Source organism: Ursus americanus, unplaced genomic scaffold (assembly GCF_024610735.1).
Source record: "Ursus americanus isolate L20-20 unplaced genomic scaffold, mUrsAme1.1.p SCAF_104, whole genome shotgun sequence".
Lineage (NCBI taxonomy): Eukaryota > Metazoa > Chordata > Mammalia > Carnivora > Ursidae > Ursus > Ursus americanus.
The window spans coordinates 127974-134186 of NW_028273686.1; positions in this window are offsets into that span (position 1 = coordinate 127974).

A 6213-nucleotide genomic window follows, 5' to 3' on the forward strand; every position below is an offset into this window, starting at 1 on the left:
CCTTTCCTTTGCCCATGCTTGCAAAGTTTGATGTCCGGAATTTCTCCTCTGCTTATTCTATGCAATTCATCTAAATGGTTTCATCTGTTGCCATGGTTTCAACTACTGCTAACATGTTCATTACTCCCAACTGTCTTTCCATAGCCTCAGAGATTGAGCTGCTTTTTAGGGAATTGCCATCCGGTATCCCAGAGGCACTTCCATCTCAATAGATACAAACGGGATACCTTGTCCTTAGGTTATGATGCTGGCTCCTTCTTGTACATTTTCTAAATCAATAAATGATACCATCTCCTGTTCTGTTGTTGTAGGCAGAGTTGTGGTTGATTAATCTTTTCTTACTCCTCCATGTAAAAAGCACCATCTCTCATTCACCATCCCCCCTACCTACATCATAAATATCTTTCTAATAAATCATTTTGTCTTTTCTACCTGTCATTAACCATATGGTGTCCTACCTACTCTGGGGCACTGAGTAGGACAGGACTAGCTGGAGAGCACATACACGTCATTCAGAAGATAATGCGTATGGGGCAAAGCCAAAGCCAGGAACCATGTGCAGCTAGGTCTGGGGAGAGATGCAGCAGCTGCGCATGAGCTAACAGAGAGAGATGGAGCAGGCGGGGTGTGAGGGCAGGGCAAAGCACACTTACTTACAGGTCCAGAAAGCCCACATGCGCTGCTTTCGTGAAGTGCACAGCATGGCTATCATATATATCGAGGGAGTGTGGACACTTAGATATTTTTCACCCTCCACCTAGCTCCTGGATATCTGATGATGTTTACAACTTTTCTTCCTGCCTTCCTAATTGGTCTCAGCCTTTTGATACTCTCACTGTTCTCTGAATGACATTTCAAATATATTTCACTCAGTGCTGGTTTTACAATCAGACTTTTTTTTTATAATGATTTTTTATTATATTATGTTAGTCACCATACAGTACATCCCCAGTTTTCGATGTAAGGCTCGATGATTCATTAGTTGTGTATAACACCCAGTGCACCATGCAATATGCGCCCTCCTTACTACTCATCACCAGCCTATCCCATTCCCCCACCCCCCTCCACTCTGTAGCCCTCAGTTTGTTTCTCATAGTCCATAGTCTCTCATGTTTCATTCCCCCTTCTGATTACCCCCCTTTCTTTATCTCTTTCTTCCCCTACTGATCATTCTAGTTCTTATGTTCCATAGATGAGAGAAATCATATGATACTTGTCTTTCTCTGCTTGACTTATTTCACTTAGCATTACCTCCTCCAGTGCCGTCCATGTTGTAGCAAATGTTGAGAACTCGTTCTTTCTGATAGCTGAGTAATATTCCATTGTATATATGGACCACAACTTCTTAATCCAGTCATCTGTTGAAGGGCATCTCGGCTCCTTCCATGATTTAGCTATTGTGGACATTGCTGCTATGAACATTGGGGTGCATATGGCCCTTCTCTTCACTACGTCTGTATCTTTGGGGTAAACACCCAGTAGTGCAATGGCTGGATCATAGGGTAGCTCAATTTTTAACTTTCTAAGGGACCTCCACACTGTTTTCCAGAGTGGCTGTACCAACTTGCATTCCCACCAACAATGTAGGAGGGATCCCCTTTCTCCACATCCTCTCCAACATTTGTTGTTTCTTGCCTTGTCTATTTTTGCCATTCTAACTGGCGTAAGGTGGTATCTCAGTGTGGTTTTGATTTGAATTTCCTTGATGGCTAATGATTTTGAACATTTTTTCATGTGTCTGTTAGCCATTTGTATGTCTTCATTGGAAAAGTGTCTGTTCATATCTTCTGCCCATTTTTTGATTTGTTTATTTGTTTCTCGTGTATTGAGTTTGAGAAGTTCTTTGTAGATCTTGGATACCAGTCCTTTATCTGTAGTGTCATTTGCAAATATCTTCTCCCATTCCGTGGGCTGCCTCTTAGTTTTTCTGACTGTTTCCTTGGCTGTGCAGAAACTTTTAATCTTGATGAAGTCCCATAAATTCATTGTATCTTTTGTTTCTCTTGCCTTTGGGGATGTGTCATGAAAAAGGTTGCTTTGGCCGATGTCGTAGAGGTTGCTGCCTATGTTCTCCTCTAGAATTTTGATGGATTCCTGTCTCACATCGAGGTCTTTCATCCATTTGGAGTTTATTTTTGTGTATGGTGTGAGAGAGTGGTCAAGTTTCATTCTTTTGCATGTAGCTGTCCAATTTTCCCAGCACCATTTATTGAAGAGACTGTCTTTTTCCCACCGGATGTTTTTTCCTGCTTTATCAAATATTAGTTGCCCAAAGAGCCGAGGGTCCATTTCTGGCTCTCTATTCTGTTCCATTGGTCTGTGTGTCTGTTTTTGTGCCAGTACCATGCTGTCTTTGTGATCACAGCTTTGTAGTACAGCTCAAAATCCGGCATTGTGATGCCCCCAGCTTTGTTTTTCCTTTTCAACAGTTCCTTGGAGATTTGGGGTCTTTTCTGGTTCCATACAAATTTAAGGACTATTTGTTCCAGTTCTTTGAAAAATGTCATCGGTATTTTGATTGGGATAGCATTGAAAGTGTAGATTGCTCTGGGTAGCATGGACATTTTAACTTTTTAAATGCCTTCAAAGGCTCTCTAATTAGGTAGAGGTTAAGTCTTAAATCTTTGCAAGTCTTGCAAGGGAGTCTAAGATTGGCCCTTGACTTCATTTCCAACATGCTTTTCTCAAATCATTTTTGGAACTACCCTGAGCAACATTAAACACCTTTCAGTGCCTCTGCTGTACTGTATTTTCTCTACGTTTTTGTAATTTCCACCCTTTCTCTCTGCAATGCTGTTATCATCCTACGAACCTTGCTGGGATCAACTCTTCTAAAAGAAAGCCATACCCCATTCTCCCCGGGTCCCACCCCAACTAGGTTAGGTTCACTCTTCTGAGTTCTCATTCCTCATTCTATAATCTAATCTATTCTCTAGCTATATTGTACATTATTTGAGGACAAAGATTATATTCTGCTACCTATTTATCATCTATTATTATTTGTATTTCTATTGCCTTGCACAGTGTGTAATGCACAAAAGGCACTCAATATATGTTGGTAAATGGTAATTAAATATCCTTAAAATTTTTCTATTTAGTTAGGTCTTCAGGGAATAGCAAGTTAAGTTTTTGGAAGGCAGGGATGAGTCTTCATTGCATTTTTCCTTCTTATAGAACTTAACAGGACTTCATGCGTAAAAATTACTAAATAAATAAAAATATTAAATGTAATGCTAGAATACGACAGCTATTAGAGTATAGGCTTCAGTGGCAGAAATCTGAGTTCAAATCCTTTTCTTCAATCTTTGGAAGATGAATCAGAGCCACAAATCCTCCATAGAATAATCTCTATCTCTTTCTTCCATATAGGCTTCATTTTTCTTCTTTACTTCTACTTAGCTAAATGCTTTTTTCTGTTTCACTGCTTTTTGTTTTTGCTTTTGTTTTCATCACTTGTCTCCCCTTTCTCTCTCTTCCTCTGAGTACATGTGCAGATTCACATGTGCACCATGTGTGTTTGGGAGTACGTTAAGTGTGGGTGGTTTGCCAACCACAAGACCCTGTGAGTGTAACAGAAAAGCTATAAGCCAAAACTAAGAGTGAATACAAATGCAGACCAACAATGCAAACATAAATAAAACCATGCAAAGCATAAGAGCTGCACAGAGACAACACTAAGATTGTTATAATTTAACTTTTTCTTCTTTTAACCTTTGCACATTCTTATTGTCCTATTTTATTCTTTGCAGTTTCCTCTGCTCCCCCTCTCTGCTTTTTCACCAAGGAGGAGGAAAAAAGGAAAATGTGAAGAGCAACTTTCTTTAAAGAAGAAATACACTAAAGCCTTTTAACCTTAGAGGGAAATTCATTATTTAAATTGGGAACTACATGGACTCCCAATACCCTGTCTGCTCTTCAGCCAGTCACCTTATAGGTGAGACCACTATGATTACCCCTGCTCATTTACAGAGAGCGGCTACCATGGTCCTCATTCTGGGAAAGTCCTGTGAGGAAGCCAACCTCTACAGTAGCCAAGGAAACCTCTACCAGTTGCATATACTGTAGATTTTAATCACCTGGTAGTAAATGTGACCAACTGGCCAGGAAACACCAAGTGCTTGAGAAAAACCAGTGGTATTAAAGAAAGAATCAATATTTTAAAAAATGGCACAGCACATAATCACCTAGGCTATTATTTCCTACCCTGAGTTGAAACTGAATAGTTTGATCTAAAAGCAGATTTCACATTCTAGGGAAAAATAACCACAACAGTTCAGTCAATCCCTTTTCTCTTAGGACTCCTCTGATGATTCTGATTATCAACTTAATTCCAACCAAGCCCCCAGACAAGGTGTCAGCTTCTTGGGGCACTTAATTGCATTCATAAGAGTTTATGAGCAAGGGGAATTTTCAGCCTAATGCCAAGTAATTGACAACTAAATTTTTTTCCTGGTTTCAACCCAAATATTTATTCTTAACATGGCAAAAGTTTAGGATCTGTAGTATTTCCATAGCTTCCAATTATCTCCATTGCTGCAGGACACGGACCATATATAAGTCTCATGTGGTAATCACTAACATTTATCTTTGTTATTGTCACCTGGTATCTTCCTCAATGTCAAAAGAGTCTTAGAAAATGAAGCTCTGCAGTTTTACTGGCCCAACACCAGAGGTCTTACTGAAGAAACTCTATCTCTGTATGACAGAGAATGGGCAGCAGAAACATCTCTGACAGCTGTTGCATGATGGGGTACGATAAAGGTCATTTCCTGCAAATGTTAGGGGTTTTTAAGAATCCCACAGGCACTGGAGAAATAATTGGACTCAAGCAATCAATAATACTTGAAGCATGTGAAGTATATCTAAGGACCAAAGGTCAGGATTTAATGCCCAAATTCATCCAATTGTCTGGAAATAAAAAAAAAAAAAAGATTTAACTTCACAGAAGGTTATATGGAGGAATTTAATTGAAGTTAAATATAAATTAATTAAATATAGATTTTTTTCTTTCTTTGAAAATCTTTGTTGATAAGGACTAATATGATAAATTAGAATCTAAGTGATCTCCCTGAAACTTTATTATTCAAGTAATTAATAAAAGCATACTGAAGTTTTTAACTGATTTTTCTTAAGAAGTGTTACTTTTGTCATAAACTAAAAGTAATTTAATATATTGGTTTTAATTGACATTAATAATTTTAAGAATGAAATTTAAGAATAAACTATGGTTTAACATCCTAAGATGTTTAGCTGGAAATTTAATTTTAAATCACCTGGTTCTCTTCTAGATTCATATATTATTAAATGCGGTTTTGCTTAAGCTATGATAGTGTTAGGAAAATAATGAAATTTAAAAACTGTAATCCTGTTCAAGACCTTAAATCTTTTTATTGAGTGTGACAGACTTCTAATTGTCCCTAAATACCCAATTTCCTCTTCTTTCTTTTAAATGCAACTTTTTATTTTGAAATATGTTGGCTTCCTGAAGTTTCAAAATAGTAATGATCATTCTGGTATATTTTAAAGCAGCTTCACCCAATGATCATATCTTCCATAACCACAGTACATGGTCAAAAGCAGGAATCTCACATTGGTACAATACTTTTTTTTTTTTTAATTTTTCTTTTCAGAGAGAGTGCACATGCACGAGTTGGGGGAGGGGCAGAGAGAGAGAGGGAGAGAGAGAGAATCTCAAGCAGGCTCCACCCCCAGAGTGGAGCCCAATGCGGGGCTTGATCTTATGACGCTGAGATCACGACCTCAGCCTAAATCAAGAGCGAGACACTTAACCAACTGAGCCACCCGGGTGCCCCAACATTGGCACAATACCCTTAACTTGCAAATATACTTTATATAGATTTTAAACGCACTCTTCTTTTGCTCTCTTTTATGTGTATAGTTCTTTGAAATTTTATACCAAGTGTAAATTTGTTGAAGCATCACCACATGGTACATATTACCATTAGGGTACAGAACGGCTCCATGGGCACAAAGACACTCCCTTATGTTACCCATTAACAGTTCTGTCCTCCTCCCAACCCTAACCTCCGGCAGCAACTGACTACTTATCACTATGATTTTGCCATTTCAAGAATGTTATAGAAACAGAATCATATCATATCCAATTTTTTCAGATTGGCTTTTGCACTCAGCATAAATCCTTGACATCCTTCTAAATCATTCTTTGTATCATTAGTTTGTTTCTTTGTATTT